General features: G+C 38.1%; 1 protein-coding gene across 2 annotated transcripts in view; it reads right to left on the reverse strand.

The window, feature by feature from the left end:
• Lyrm4 (LYR motif containing 4) overlaps positions 1-17,513 on the reverse strand; it is a 107,219-nt gene that overhangs the window by 74,053 nt on the left and 15,653 nt on the right. The gene's annotated exons all lie outside the window — the stretch shown is intronic.

Genomic DNA, 17,513 nt, shown 5'->3' on the forward strand with positions numbered 1-17,513 from the left:
TGTCAGCATGTCTAAGGATATGCTTTTAAGTCAATTTAAAAGCTTTTCCTCTAGAGTTAACTGTAGAATATTCCGTAGTACATAATACAGTTTTAATATGCTCATGGAACAGATCAATCTCTTACTATTCTAGGATGACTAAGCAAAAAGATTTAGAAAAATAAATCTACCCCCAACAAGTCACTTACAAATGGCAAACTACTACTATGTTCCTTAGATTACTAGGTCTTTAGTTATTCATGTCTGGCTTTCCTCCATTAACATGGATAACTGAATCTTACTGTACAGAGACAAATCAAGAAGTCAGAGGTTAAATGATGCAGAGGTTAAATGATATACATGGGTCAAAATACTGATCAGTTTTCAACCCCAGTTCCATCTTACCATCCTTAGGTTCTGCTTTCTCTGTATAAAAGGTAAAGCTGTGGTCCACATCAGGATGATACAAGTGAAAACTGTGGAATTATGCCAAGTTGCTTTTTCTCTATCGCGAAATTGTACACACACATGCCTCTATTCATTTACTTCCCCTATACCAAAAAAGCCAAAGGCAATGCTGTGGCTTGCATCCTATGCCAGCTTCTTAACATAGGGACAGGTGCTTTAGCTGTTAAAGATGCCTACTACACTCAAGTAAGATGGAAGGATTAGGCTTTATTATGTGAGTCTGAATTTTGGCACAAAGCTTGGTACTTAGACTCAGCAATCAAAGTTATTCTTTCTTTTATCATTCTGGTTTTACCTGAATGCAATCAGTTTTCTCCTCCCTCATGTCATGGCCTCACCTTTGTCTGTGACATCCTTAGGGTCACTCCATTGCCTATAGAAAGGAGTGATCTGAGCAGTTAGCCACACAGAACAATCAACAGTTCTTCACCAGACATGCTCCAACACTCAGCCAGCTTGGCCTAATACTCACATACTGACCATCTACTTCATATTGAACAAGAGACTGATCTAAGGAGCAGGGCTCAAGATGGATATACCAGGCATCATTTTCTTTACTCTTTTTATGATCTCAGATTGCTCTGCCTTTTAACTTTCAACTCCAGCTAAAGAATCCATGAACACTACTGGACCATTTAGCAATAGAAGGAAATGGAAGCAAAGGAATGAAAAAACAGAGAATCTCAGGAGTTGAAGGTGGGATGTTGGGAAATTCGTATAGACTGTGAAATCTTATAGTACAAATTATGTTCCAGATAGACAGTTGTAAGTAAAAAAAATTTACATTAAAATGCAAATGTCAGTATTTTCTTTTTTTTTTTTTTGTATTCAAAAGCAAGAGTAAAACTACATCTTGTAACATCGGAGTCATAATGGAGAAGGCAGAGTTTAGGAACTTGTCCTTGTAGAAGCTCTGCTTTTAACTATGTTGGAACCAGCCAGAGGATTCATAGAGGAGAGTGCCTCAGTATCAATCTTAGGGGCTGTAATGATTGGAAAGGGGCCACAGGATAACTTAAATGGGACTCATTTGCTTATATAGGGACATATGAAAGATTGCCAAGAGAATGAGATTCTTTTTATGTCAAGGTACTAATCTAACAAGATCTTAGATGATAAGACAGTAAGCACACAGCAATTTCTGGTGTACTTTCTTGCACAGTATCTTTGTTCTTCTCAGCCAGTCACTCCAAAAGCTCTAAGACAGCTTTTTCCTGCATGGTGACGGGAGCAGAGAAAAGACAAAGTAATTTAACTTTATATTTTTATCCATAAGCAAAATTGTTTTTATAAGCTTAACTGATCTTTGGGAATTATCTTTATTATTATTTGTACATTTTTATTGTAAAAATGTTGTATTGAGGGGTTACAGATGTGAGCAAGGTAATGAATACATTTCCTATTGAGCATTGTTGCCTCCTCCTTTGTTTTCCCCCTACCATCCCTTCCTTCCCACTGCCCCCCCACCTCCCAACCGAAGTTGTAAAGCTCATTTTCAAGTAGCTAAAAGTATTACATGAAACAGAAAAGCTCAAATTTCTATTAATGTTTAAGAAAAGAACAGTATAACATTCTCAAATTCCTATTAACGTTTAAGAAAATAACAGTATAACATTCTCAATGATTATCAGTTGAGTATAAGGTCCAAGTTCAGAATATTTTGATCTACATTTTTTCCGTGTGCGTGTGTGTGACACTGTCCTTCTGTTTCTTTTGCTTGAAGTTAGCATACTCTACCATTTGATCCTGTTACTTCTGGCTCTTAGGTAGTTTTCTGGAGGGTTTCATGGACTTTTCTGCCAGAGCTAGTTTCAAACCATCATCCTCAGATCTCAGCCTCCTGAGTAGCTAGGATTACAGGCAAGAGCCACCAGCGTCTAGCACTCTGCGTTCTTATTTGTCTCCCCTGCTCTCCTAAGTCCTTTCCTAAGCAGATTGGCTCGAAATCCTGGAATTACATGTGTTGAAATCAATCAGTTGTTCTGAGTGTTTGAAATGAATGATACAATGGCCCTCTTCAGATCTTGTACCTTTTACCTTTATTCTTTGCTGCTGAAGACATTTCACTGTCACCGAACCACAGAGCTACTACTGCATAAGCACTGTATTTCTCATCATGTTAATTAACTTCAAATGACACAATTCTGAGAAGGTGAATACAAAGGTAGGTAAATCCTTTTTGTGGGAGGGCTAACAACTAAGTACTATGATCCTGCCCTTGCTCCTGCCCCATTTTTATCATTGGCCTCTTTTTTGCTAGCAATTGAAGTAAACTATTTATCCTCAAACACATTCTGACTTTAAGCCTCTTGACTTTATCGTTGAGCAAGAATATTTCAAAGAAAAATGTGCAGATACTATAAGGAAAAGGTCAGCCAGCTGGTATGCAATTCCTTGTAAGGAGATCTTCATAGAAGCAAGATGTTGATTAAATAAGGCATGAAACACAAATAACACATTAAATACATGTACCTTAGCCTAGCTCTTTGTTGAAGGTCATTATCGTTAGTTTATTTCAGCACAAATGAGGACATGGTTGAAATTCCAGGCAGAGCAAAACAAAAACACAAATTCAGAAAAGGAGAACAGGACCAAATAGGAAGAAGCAGCCTGCATCGACAGAACAGTTAAGGCCATGCTTGCTCTCCACCCTCCTGAAACCTACTGCTTCTTTGAGCTAGAGATTCTCATAGGACTTCTTTTCCTTCCCCAGACTTAGCCTTTTACTCTACCAAGAGATTATAAGTGTCCACAGGTTCATGTAGCTGTCTATTCTGTCTATCCTTCACTGGCCAGTCTTGCAAGGCTAAAACTTTCCTGAGATTGCTCCACTCACCCAAGCTTCCCAGCAGCAAAGCATCACAGCAGGTAGTAATGAAAGTGCCTGAGGTCTTGCCTTACTATCTCTCTCTCCAGAACAGCTGCAGACCAAATGCAGGCCATAATCAAAGCCTCCAGCAATTGGATGCTCATTTCTGGCTTTACCATCCCAACTGTGATTTGCCCAGTTTATGTAATGCCTCTTGTTCCTGCCATTCTTCATCATCCCAAATACTTGCTTCTCTGCTTAACCATCCTGTAAACAATATATATGCCTATTTTTGCTTGTCTCCAAGCATCCTCAAACAAGTATCCAGGGGAAAAACAAACATACTAGCCTGACCCTTTCTAGGGAAAACTCTTGTCTACTTTTAACTGCTTTGAAGGATATGACCTCCTTCTTGCCTTGACTGAAATGTGTCTTGCTCGTAAGGATAGTGCTGCCTTCAGTTTTTCAAAGAAATTTCTAAGGACTGCATGCTGGTGTGTTGTTGCATCTGCTGCTTCCAAATTATCAGTGACCCATACAAATCCTTGAGGTCATCCCATGATTAGACCATGTAGTATGCCTCTGTGATACTTTTATTCTGTTTACCTGTCCAGGTTTAGTCTCAAGCTTTAATATCCAAGGGCACTTACTTCAAACACAGATCACTAATTTTAATTAAGAACTATCACAACTTTTAGCCAGATGTACACACATCTGTAGATGTGGGTAGTATATGGACAGTATAGATGTAGACATATCTATACTGCCTGCACTTTTGAGAATTGTGGCAGTTCAAGGCCAGCCTGGGTTATGGTTGAGTTCGAAGCATGAGAACGAAGATTTTAATAAGTTTTTAAGCTCATCAAGTTTTATAATGAGCTAAATGATTTGCAATCTTTAATCTTAATAATTTTTTCTTTGGCTAGGTATGGAACTGTGGACCTTGTGTATGCTTAGCACATGCTACATCCCCACTGAAGTATACCTTAACCCCATCCTTTGCAATCTTTTTTTTTTGAGCCACAGCGCCATTTCTAGTTTTCTGGTGGTTTATTGGAGATAAAGGGTCTCACAGACTTTTCCTGCCTGGGCTGGCTTTGAACTGCGATCCTCAGATCTCAGCCTCCTGAGTAGCTAGGATTACAGGTGTACGTCACCAGCTTCTGGCTTCCTTTGCAACCTTTAACTGAGGAATAGATATCTACTAGGTAGAGGGTTTCACATTTACCCAGTTTCTACTCTTGACTGTTTTATTAATCTTCTGGTGGGTTTATATTTTTCTGTTACACTGGGTATGTGGACTTCTCTTTAATAAAATCTCTGCTAGTAATTTTGTTTCCAAAGTGTCAACTATCAAATATATGCCACCAGCATCCAGTATTTCTCTAGCCCAGACCTCCCTTTCACTTTTATTTATAAGCAATCAAATGTTTTTAAAATTTTATTTTAAAGGTCAATTTCTTGAAGAATAATTTATATATAATAAGATGTGTTGTTTCAAAGCATTTTGACATGTAGGCCTGGGGAAAAGCCATACCATTCACTTTGAGTGGTTTATTTGGTTTTTCATCTTTGCATTAGCTCTCATCCTCTACCAGACCTGAGGCTAAAGCTCCATTCTTCTCCACTGTGTGGCTGCCATAGTAATGGCAGAAAAAGCTTCTAGTGTTTCTTTTTTTTCTCGAGAGAATATTAGTTGTGAGTTCCATAATCATTGCCTTTCAGAGCTTATCCAGCCTGTGTGCTGCAATCCCCTTTTCATTTGATTCTTTCTATCTTATTCTTTGTTATATTTTCTTTGTTTCTTATTGGTTTTTCTTTTGGTCCTGGGACTTGAACTCAGGGCATGGGCGTTGTCCCTGGGCTATTTTGCTCAAGGATAGTTAGTGTTTTACTACTTTGAGCCACAGCTGCATTTCTGATTTTCTGGTGGCAAATTGGAGGTAAGAGTCTCATGGATTTTCCTGCCTGGGCTGGCTTGGAACCATGATCCTAGATCGCATCCTCCTGTGTAGCCAGGATTCCAGGTGCACTCAGCATTCTCTTTCCTTTATAATGCATTTTTTTTCCTTTGTACAGAAATTGGGATTCTGAATTCTAGATTTGTCACTGTTCTCTCTTTGTAGAATTGCTACCCCTCAGAAGCAAAATTTCCTTCAAGCCTTCAAAGAGCTCAACCTCTCTAGAATGACCTGGCTCTGAGGCTGAATTACTTCCTCCTTCCTCTGTTTTTCTAGAACTGATGGTCCTCATCAGTATCTGTCTTCTGTGAAACAACACAAAACTGGGTAAATCAGCCAGCCTATGACTTGCCTTTGGGTGATGAACACAAGCGGGCTACATCTGGCAAAAGTATATTGGGTACAATCGGAATGTTTGTTTTTTTTAATAATGGAGATAGTGCCCCAAACATGTACATAGTTGAAACAAGTAAAAATTAGCAGTGAATTACAAAAAGCAGAATTCAAAAATCTATAATATTGAAAAAAGGTTGCTGAGAAATATGCAAGAAAAAAATTAACCTTCAGAATAAGGCAAAGGTATATAACTTACAAATAATAAGTGTAACAAACCAAATTATATAAATAATTGAACTTAGAAGGAAATGTCCCAGAAGTGCTTATAAAAAATTGATAAGACTCATTAACAACTAGAGGACAATGCTAATATATTTACTCATAAAACCTGAACATCAAGGTTAGAGAAAAAAGTACTTTAAAGCGAAGAGAGCCCTTTAAGCAGATGTCATTAAGTTAAATACAGATAACAGTATCTTCAGATGCATATTTTCTAATCATCAAAGAAAAAGACTGCTTTCCACAGGCATTTGAAGGATAGTTTTGATGGATCAAAAGAATAACAATTTATGGTATGGATACTTAAACTGAGTACTGTGCTTAGTATTTGACATACCTTAGTTGATTTGATTCTTGCACACTAAGTCTCAGAGGGATTTAAAAAACTTAGTGCAAGATAAAATGTTTAGCAAGTGATAGAGCAGGGTTCCAAATGCATCTGAGTATAGTTAGGTATTTTTCAGCACTAAGCTACTATTCCATCCAACAGACTCCATCCAATCTTCCATAATAAACATTAGGTTTCAGTCAATTTTCTAGTCATTTGAAAAGGCATTAAAAATCTTCAAGTGGTAGAGTGCTAGCTTTGAGCTGAAGAGCTGAGGGACAGCGCCCAAGCCCAGAGTCAGGCCCCACAACCGGACCCCCACCCCCCAAAAAAAAATCTTGTCTGTGGCATTGCCAAGCTTTAAAAGGTCATCTTATCTGTTAGCACAACTTCAAGTGTTCCTACAAATAGTTCAAGTGCTGGGCATGTCTAACAGAAGACAAGTGGATGAAAGTCTTAGAAGGAAAGAACTATACATAAGCACTAAGAACAAGTAAAATAATTACATTTTATTGTTTAGCAAAGGATGGCCGTGACCAGTGGAGGTTTATGGAAGGGGTGAACTTACCATGAGAATTTTTTTTTTTTTGGTCTGTCATGGATCTTGAACTCTGGGCCTGGGCACTGTCCCTCAGCTCTTCAGCTCAAGGCTAGCGGTCTACCACTTGAGCCACAGTGCCACTTCCAGTTTTCTGGTGGTTAACTGGAGATGAGTCTTATGGACTTTCTTGCCAAGGCTGGCTTTGAACCACGATTCTCAGATCTCAGCCTCCTGAGTAGCTAGGATTACAGCCGTGAGTCACCGGCGCCCGGCTTGAGAAGTTCTGCTTTTTAGGATCACAGTTTTGAACTTAATAAACCTACTACCTACTTCCCCCTTTAACATTACCTAGTAATAGTACATATGTATTAAAGGGAAGGCAGTGTCCAGTTGTTTGTGGTCAAATTCATTAGCATGAACTCTGCTGACGCCTGCTCATTCCTTCCACATGAGCCAGTCACTCCAGCCAGCAAGGTCAGCTATCTCTATATCAAAACTCAGTTACTGTATATTAATATGCAGTACAGATAAATCAAATGAAAGACATTAAGACCAAGGTAAATGAATGACTAAGAAGCTCAAAATAATCATTCACAAAGAATGATTAAATTTAGAAGGACAGAGGTATGAGTGTTCATCCTCAGTCATAATCAAGGAAATCCAGATTTCAACAAGGCATCCCTCTTCCTCTCTCTCTCTCTTTGGCAGTCCTGGGCCTTGAACTCAGGGCCTGAGCTTCTTTTGCTCAAGGCTAGCACTCTACTACTTGAGCCACAGTGCCACTTTTGTTTTTTTTCTGCTTATGTGGTACTGAGGAATCCAACCCAGGGCTTCATGCATGCTAGGCAAGTACTCTACCATTAAGCCACATTCCCAGCCCCATCCACTTATATCCAAGTAACAGCATTTTTTTTTTTTTCAAAAGCAAAGGTACTCCCTTGCTGTTGGGAGAATGGGCTAGTATTTCCTGTGGATAAAAAAACATAGTAGTAGGCAAAAGTATTCAGAATCTCTCACCTATGAGCCCCACTTTCAGCAATGTATCCTACAGAAAAAATATGGAATGTTTACAAAGATATACAGATTGATATTCATTATCAATTATAAGCATTAAAAATAGAAATAACCTAACTGGGGCTGGGAAGGTAGCTCAGTGGTAGAGCGCTTGCCTTGAGGTGAAGAGCTGAGGGACAGCACCCAGGCCCAGAGTTCAGGCCCACGACCAGACCCCCCTCCCCCCACCAAAAAAAAAGAAATAACCTAACTGCTCAACACTGGAGAAATGAACACATAAATTTAAAGGTATATTATATATCTTTTAAGCTTTAAAGTCTCCAAAAAATTTGAAGTTACAACTACAAAATTCCAATGTTTAAAAGCTGTGGTGAAAAACATTTCCTTCTTATTCCTGTCCCTTATAACCCAGTTCTCTTTAAATACAGTTAGTGGTTGCTTATGTTTCCCAGAGATAAGAGATTCATATTAAAATTTCTGTATTTATGTTTTTCACCAAATGGTAGTATTTGTTAGTATTTTTCAGTTAACTATCTCACTGTTCAGTTGATATCAATACAACTAGAACTGATAAACTTTTAAAAATTAGAATTCATTTAGACAGTTCTTTAGTAACAAATACCCGGGTTGTTTCCAATCTTGCTCTAACAATGTTGTAATCAATATTCCTGTTTACTGTACTATCACATATTCATAGATTTGTGGGACCAATTCTTAGCAGTGGAGTTGGTCATAGAATATAAATTGTTACAACACTGATAAAATACTCTGAATATTCTCCCTATGGAGACTTTAATCAACCCATTCCTCCACCAGAAATGTGTACATGACAGTTTCTCTAACATCTCTGCTACTACAATGAATCCAATTTTCATCTCTTTGCTAATCTAATCAGTGAAAATACTTCATTTTACTTTTATTTTATTTCCTTATTATGAATGATGCTGACCACATTTTTACAAGTTGAAAGTCATTTGTATTCTTTTATATATTTTGCTTTTGTCTTATTAGTTACTGGTTTCTGACTTGTAAGGCCTATTTAAAGACGTTTCCTGGAAGCTAGCCCTTTGTGGAAGATGCATGATTCCCCTGGTTTGTTATTACTTGGCTCTGTTCATATTGTGTGTTTTTGTCAGTTATACATTAGAAATATATACAAATCTCTGGGATGTAGTCAAAGTCATACATAGATGAAAATTAATGGCAAAATTATTTTTATTAATAAAATACTAGCTAATTTTCGTACAGTCTAGAAAAGTAAGAGTGTCCTCATGAGAAAATAGAAAAGAATATAGAAGATTTGTTAAAAGTGAGAAAAATATTAGTGTTATTAATTTAAACAACTGAAGGATTAATTTTTTAATTTGTTATATTGTTTGCCTTACATATTAAAAATAAAATTACAAAATAAAAAGGGTGAAGAGGTTTGGAAGTTTGAAAAGGGGTTGAAAAGAAATGGGGTAAACAGACTCTAGAATTTGTCTAAAATGAGAAAGAGCCATTTGAGATTGGAAACATTCAGAATGGTAGAATTATAGTGCTAAACAGATGTGCCACTGGGTGAGGTTTTTTCAGCTGTGTTTGGTTTCCTACAGGTACAAGTTTTGAGGGAAAGGTGTAACTAAAGGGCAAGGAGGGAGAGAAGAACTCTTTCCAGGAACTCCAAGAGAGCAGTGTTAGAAATTTTTACCACCACAATGACAAATTTCTTAAATCCACAGTTCTTTGTATATAGAATATCCACCAACTCAGCTCTGTTTGAAAAATCAAAATTGAAATCTAAATGTTCAATAAAAACTGACAAAATGATAAGTTAAGGTTGGGGATTAGCTTAGTGGCACAGTACATGCTTACCATGCACAAGGCCTTGGGTTCTTCTCAGCACAGTCCTCCTCCCCCAAACCAATCAACCAATCAACCAACTGAAAAGGCCCTGAGAAATTATCCTAAGTTAATGAAATGTCTGTAAAAACAATAAAATTCTGCAAATAAGAAAAATTACATGCAAATGAGGAAAAGTATAGTGAAATATGACAGACTTCTGTGTAATTGTAGACTTTAGAAAAGGTCCTATGAGGATTATTTTAACTAATATCCTCTTAAAAATTAATGAAAAAAAGAAAGTACACACCATCCTTAGCAGATGCTATTCTCGGTCCCTAAAGGAACAGTTTAGGAGCATTTCTATTTCAGTGTCCTTTGTAGTACTGAAGAACATTTAAGATCTTTAACCTATAATTCATCAAAAGTAAACCTCTCATTATCACTTGGATCTATCTTCGATAGCTACTGACATTTTGTTGCTAACATGATTTTTCAAAATGTAAACCAATTGATCCAAGTAAAGGCCACCAATATAATGTGCTTACTTTGTCTGCAGCAAGGCATACAGATCAAGCAGTGGTGGGGTGAGGGCCAAATTGGGTTTAGATTTGGTTATTGAGGTAGTGCATAACTCTGAAAGCTAGAATCCCAGCAACAGCTGTGGCTATGATCCATTCTCTCCTCATGCTCCAGACATGAATGAACCTGTATTTCACTTATGAAGTCTTACAAACAATCTATATGGAGGGTATTTTACTACCAAAGCAAGCTCAAACTTTAATTATATGACTAAACATTAGGCTACAGAAAATAATTTTCACTTTTTTATTAAAACATTATCGTATAAATGAACCAATGTAAAATATGACCTTACATGATTAAAAAATTAAGGAAAAAGAGTGTGTTGGTAGCTCACCTGTAATCTTTCTCAAGAGGCTGAGATCTGAAGATCACTATGGTTCAAAGCAAGCCTGGGCAGGAAAGTTTGTGAGACTCTCATCTCCAATTAAGCACCAAAGAGCAGGAAGTAGAATTGTGGCTTAAGTAGCAGAGTGCTAGCTTGAGCAAAAAAGCTCACGGCAGTGCCCAAGGCCTCCCCTAACCTACCACGTGTGAGTGCACCAAAACTTAAGGAGAGTACCAATCTACTGTAGAGATTCAATGATCTCTGGATCAATGGAAAAACAATGGAAATTCCTCCTGATCAATAGCCTAAATTTCATTAAAATTTCCTATCACTATTTCTAATGAGTCAAATAGAATGCCTTTCCTTTTGTCATTTACCACAGCCACTATCTATTAACAAGGATAATCAAGGAAGAAAGGAGAAAAGGGGAAGTATTTATGTCATATATTGTGTGCTTAATAAAATATCAAGGATAGTTAATATAATGGGCAGTGAAATGCAGTAGACTATCTACAGGGCTATTTAAAAAGCAAACAAAGTAAAACAAAAAATTAACAAAAATCCAAACAAAAAACCAACTAAACCAAACAAACATTTCCTTCAAAACTCCCTACAAAGTATTTCAGGTATACAGTAGCCCCAACTACTAGGGAAGATAACAAGACAGAGGTAAATAAAAAAGGCATTTGGGCATGGAGCTGATAAAGAATAGAGAGTGTGGTGAAATTATAGATGAGAGTCCCTGAGAATATTCATCCTGGCTATGCAAAGGCTGTAGAAAACAAGCTAAGCTTCTTGTCTGCCCCCCATCATTACACTGGGTTTTGGGAATGCCATTCAGTGCTTTCACGTGCTTAGTATGCTCAAGGTCTAGCACTCAGTCCCTGATTCAGCACTGATTTGCTTACTTGGAACCTGGAGTTTTGTATGTAGATTTATGCAAGTACACATATCAATTACATCCCTAATTTACTAACAGAATCTGTTAGTGTCTTCTTTCTTCGGGAGCTTTAATTTTACCTTACTTGGAGAAGAACTATCTAACATCCTGCCAAGAATAGAACTCTATAAATTTAAAAATAAAATTGGCCTCTTCATCTTTTGGGATGCAACAGCAGTATGAGATGTAGAATACCATACACTGTGTATGTAAGGTAGAGATGGTTTTTTAACCTTGGTTCTTTATTACCTATAAAGAGTTTGCTTGGCTTCTTACAATGTAAATAACTTGTTATTGTCTTTCTTGCAAATAAGTCAAAATACTTAATGTATTATGTATTTCCATAATATCTCTTTGATTCATCTAGTAGGTGTGTATTAGGAACTAATTTAATTTAAAAATCTTGAGGAAAAAAAGAGCAAATACTTGCATTTTCAAATTCACTTAGCATACCACATTTTTTTTTTTTTTAAATGGGGCTTGAACTCTGGGTCTTGGTGCTGTCCCTCAGCTCTTCGGCTCAAGTCTAGCATTGTAGAATGCTAGGCCACTTAGGCCACAGTACCACTTCTGATTTTCTGGTGGTTTATTGGAGATAGGAGTTTCATGGCTTTTCCTGCCAAGGCTGGCTTTAAACCTTGATCCTCAGATCTCAGCCCCCTGAGTAGCTAGGATTACAGGCTTGAGCCACTGGTGCCAGGCACATACCACATTTTTAAAATAGCAATACTGATTAAAACTGGCACTTGTCTGCCAAAATATACACAAAACAGTACATGTTAAATCAAGTAAAAACGGCTGACACAAAATCTGATGATTAGTACAGACTTAATACTTCTCATTCTGATATAGGATTGTCAAAAGGAGAATTCCATATATCCCTCCACAGCATATCATGCTTGAAGGATCTATCCACAGAACTTCTCCCCAATGGCCATCACACATACTTTTGGGAAATGCTGATCTAAACAAAACTGCCCAGGCCATGCCTTCAAGGGCCTGAGGCTGGAACTAAAGAGGCAGTTGCAAGGAAACATTTCCCACAGGCAAGTTCTGTACACTCATCACAGGCATCATAACCAACCTCAAGTCTCCCTGTACCAGTTAATAGATCCACGATGCTTCACAGAACACTAGGTATATCTTCACCTACTATATTTCTGTATCACTTAACCTTCTGGCCTAAGATGTTACATATATATATATATATATATATATATATATATATATGTATAATATATATATATGTATGACAGTTCCATTAATTATAGCAGAACATTTCAATTTAGTCCCAGCTCTTTCTCCAAAAGGTCATCTACCAGTTAAGTACTAAAGTTAGTCAGAATGATCACAGTATCCACTCAGGATCAAGGGTAGCCCTGGCCATGAGGTGCTGATTCTATAATGTGAAGCCTAGTTTTACTCAAGCATCCTTTACCCTACTACTGTTTTAGACAGCTTTCCCTAGTTTGCCCCTCAACTCCTCCAATGCACTCTGGCCCATCTGACCCTGCTTAAAGATAATAAAAAACTTCAAGCCACAGATATATTTATTAGGGTCCTGGGGCTTGAACTCAGGGTCTGGGCACTGTCCCTGAGCATTTTGTTCAAGGCTAGTGCTCTACCACTTGATGCACAGCTCCACTTCTACCTTTTTGGTGGTTAACTGGAGAAAAGAAACTCATGAACTTTCCTGGCTGGCTTTGAACAATGATCCTCAGATCTTAGGCTCTTGAATACTTAGTATTACAGGTGTGAGCTACCAGTGCCAGGCAAAACTGTTTTTCTTTTCTCTTTCTTTCTTTCCTTCCTTCTTTCTTTTCTTTTCTTTCTTGGTTCGTTGTGGTTCTTGAACTCAGGGCCTTGGCACTGTCCCTGAGCTCTTTTTGTTCAATCTATTGCTCTACCACTTTGAGCCATAGCTACACTTCTGGTGTTGGAGTCGTTTATTGGAGGTAAGAGTCTCATGGACACTTTTCTGCCTGGGCTTGTTTCAAACTGAGATCTTCAGATCTCAGGCTACTGAGTAGCTAGGATTACAGACGTGAACCACTGGCGCCTGGCAAAACTGTTATTTCTTCCCTTTTTTAAAAATAACATATATATATTTTACTGTAAAGATACTATACATGGGCTGGGAAGGTGGCTCAGTGGTAATGTGCTTGTCTCGCATGCATGAGAGCCTGGGTTTGATTCCTCAGCACCATATAAAGCAGAAAAAGCCGGAAGTGGCGCTGTGGCTCAAGTGGTAGAGCGCTAGCTAACCTTGAGCTTAAGAGCTGAGGGACAGAAGGGTAAACAAAAGGAGGAGGCTGCAATGCTTGGTAAGAAATGTACGCATTATCCTGACCATGTAATTGTAACCCCTCTGTACAGTATCTTCACAAAAAAAAAAAAAAAAAAAAGAGCTGAGGGACAGGGCCCAGGCCCAGAGTTCAGGCCGCATGATGGACCAAAAAAACAAGAAAAAGATATTGTACAGTTACATGAGCAAGGTAATTCTTATCAAGTAGTTACCCCTTCCTTTGTTTTTTCCCTACCACCCTTTCCTTCCTACATCCCCAACCCTTCCCTCCCCCCTCAAAGTTGTAAAGTTCATTTTCAACATAGTGTCTTGTACATCTCCTTGTTACAATGGATCATTCTGTAACCTTATTTCAGCATTGTTATTTCCCTTCCCCTCTCCAAATTAGAAAAATGTATATACAAGATGCAGGAAACTGTATTTCTTAAAGTAACTTGTCCAGGAAAACTAGACAAGGTCTTGCAATGCTCCTGGTTCTAGGGACCAGCTACAAGTTGCTAGGAGAACAGAGAAGAATGAAAGTAATTCAGTCTGAAAGCTGAAGGAAATTTTGCTACAGACTAAAGGCCATTCTACAAAGAATCCAGTGAGAAATTTACAGTTTGAAATCCCAATTTCCATATAAATGAACAAATGCATAGAAAAGGAAAGGACAACCTAAAAGAAGGAAGGGAATCCCAGACAAAGGTTAGGCTGTTATGGAAAAGAAAAAGACTACACATTTTCCTTAACATGTAGATCTGAAATATGGGATGGAATTCTCAAAACTGCCAGGTTGAAGGAAAGAGTCAATCAATTTGAAGTTTTAATATTAAAGCTTGCAAGCACGACTTAGCTTCTTCTAATGAAAATGTCTAACTCCTAGATTCCCACTGTGGCTAGGTCCTTCTGGCCACAGCCAGGCCCAGAACTCCTGAAGAACCTGTTACTGGCTTTCCTGCTTAACCCAACATACAGCGTTGTTCTCAGCAAACAACTATAGGCCTGTCTGCCTAAGAGGGTATTTCATCTTTGATAAAGAGGAGTTTGGTCTCTATTCATTATTACTCCCTCATAGGATCTATGATGCCTTTGAGCACAATAGGTGCTTTAAAGACTACTGTCAAATTGAAATTATCCTATTTCATTAAAAACACTAAAACCTCCCACAAAATTTGTAACCTGACTTGTGTTTGAAACATTTTTAGTTCAAAAGGAATCAAATTTCACTAACCTGACTACAAGAATTGATAGCCATCAACTGGTTTCCCCAACAAGTAATTCTAAGAAATATTTATGTTTCACCTACTAACTGAATCTTTTCTTCATGCCCATTAATTGCAAACTTAACATTAGAGTTCTGGGAATAACATATATGCCATCAACTACTGCCTTATTGTATTTTAACATTTGCTGTGTTAGGCATACTCTTATAAATCTGTTACCACAGTTTTACTCCTGTCAACTACTGGATGTCGAGCAGACCCTGCCCAGTACCTGTGTAACCTAGGCAACTGGCACACGGCTGAAGTCACATCTGAATCTGATGTGGCCACACCTTTCTCCCATCTGTTCCCACCTCCCTTTACCTGGCCACACTTTTCTTTGCCCCTACTCTAGCTAAGGCCTAGCCCAGGGTCAGACAGCCTCTTTGCCAGCTGTGTGGAGTGTCAAAATGGCCTGGTACCAGCCAGAACAATGAATTAAAACCTACCCCTTACCTGAATACCACGTGTGTGGTTGTGTTCTTACTCGGCAGCCTCCTCTTTAAAAATATAAGATCAATAATATTAAGTATGTGGATGTAAGCTGTGTTCCAAATATTTCAATAGAAAGGTAAGTTGATTGTGTTAATCTACTTTCAACTCTGTTCAAGATTTACTAGGTGCTGGTGGTTCATGTCTCTAATCCTAGCTACTCACAAGGCTGAGGCCCTGAGGACTAAGATGTGAAGCCAAAGAACAAAAATCTATGAGCTTTCATTAAAATGACAGACTGAAAACATGGCTCAGCTGATAGAGCTTCAGCACTGAGAAAGCACTCTCAGCCAGAGTGCAAGGCCCTGAGTTTAAGCTATGGCACTGGCATAAAAATTAATAACTACTAACTAGCCTGGCGTCAGAAAGTGTTTACTGACTGTCAGTGGGGAAAAATGTAGAAGTAGAAAATGTTCTCACTAGGTTTGAGATTACACACATGCACATGTAGAATAAGAAAAAACGCTTAATACTAAACTTGGTCTTTCTGTCACTATTTCAGAGGGAACTGTATGTCAATAAACTATCACCACTTCTTAGTAACGAAACAATTATTTTCTTCTGAAGACATTCATGTTTTATCACAGATAGTGATCTTCCCAGATCATGACTGAGCTCAAAATATTTAAAAAATTAAGGTAATTAGGAAAAAACTCAAATGCTATTTTCTAGTATATGTTAAGTAGTTCTTAGCTCATACAAAACTCAGACTTCTTTAGTTATTCAAGAGTTTAATTTATAACTTACTTTTAGGTCTCCCTTAAAAACATCTCTGAGGCTGGCTGTGGTGGCTCACACTTCTATAATGCTAGCTACTCAGAAGGCTGAGATCTGAGGATCACTCTTTGAAGCCAGCCTGGGTAGGAAAGCCCATGAGACTTTTATCTCCAATTAACTACTCAAAAAACCAACCATGGAGCTGTGGCTCAAGTGATAGAGTGCTAGCCACTTGCCAAAGAGCTCAGGGACAGTGCTCAGCCTGACCCCTGTTGTAGCTGTATTTGATTTTGGTACTCTCCATCTTGTATATATATTTGTTTAATCTGGGGAGGGGAAGGGGAATAACAAAATGTTGAAACAAGGATAAAGGATGACCTATTTCAACAATTACATCCACAGGACAGTATATTGGAAATGAACTTTACAACTTCAGGCAGGGTGGGGGTGGGGTAGGAAAGAGTGTGGGAGGTGGGAGAGGGAAGGGATAGTGGGACAACTATTAGGGAAGGGGTAACAATGATGGACAAGTAATATACTCGTTGCCTTATTCATGTAACTGTGACCCCTCTGTATAGCATCTTTACAACAAAATAAAATTAAAAAAAATCTCTGTAGAACTGGTGGGATCAAATGGGGCTATGGCCAGGGTAAATTTCTCAAGGTGTTAGGACAGGACTAGCTTTTTCCTAAGATTATACTGCCTAGTGATGCTGCAACTGCCTTACTGTGTGGAAACACACTGTGTGATGTTCATGTGACAAAACTGCCTAATGACCCACTGTTCAGGAAGTGTTTATGCTGAGGGTGTTGAGCTTCACAGAGAGGCCTTTCATAACATTAGAGATATTCTTGGTTTTTAATGCTAGAAGTTTTCTAAGAAGCTAGCTGCTTCTACATCAAGACCATTCACATGAATAAGCATTGTTTACTCTTTGCACAAGCTTCTGAGAACTTTCAGACCCCTTTCTGAGGAGGCCTACCTGAGGCCCCAAACTGTATACGCTCTCTTATACGCATCCTTCTGTTTGCTTGCAAGTTTCATATAAGGCCACAATGTTGTTTACTTTCCCTTCTCTTCTTGATGGTTTTGCTTAAAAAATGCCCATAGGATTCTGATTCACTGGTTAGAAAAGCAAAATAAGTTGTAAATAAGATTAAAGATAGTATGATTTTAGTTTATATAAGAAAGAACAAGGTTCCAAAATTATTTCTTCTCTCCTTCCCTTCCTCTTCTTTTTTGCAACGTTAAGAATGAAAACAGGTTTCACACATTCTACACAAGTGCTTTGTGCTCTACTACTGACCTACAACTTCAGCCTCAAAATTCTGCTATTCAATATTGAGAATTTAGAATGACAGTAAAAGA

Source organism: Dipodomys ordii, unplaced genomic scaffold (assembly GCF_000151885.1).
Source record: "Dipodomys ordii isolate 6190 unplaced genomic scaffold, Dord_2.0 Scaffold32, whole genome shotgun sequence".
NCBI classification, from domain to species: Eukaryota; Metazoa; Chordata; class Mammalia; order Rodentia; family Heteromyidae; genus Dipodomys; species Dipodomys ordii.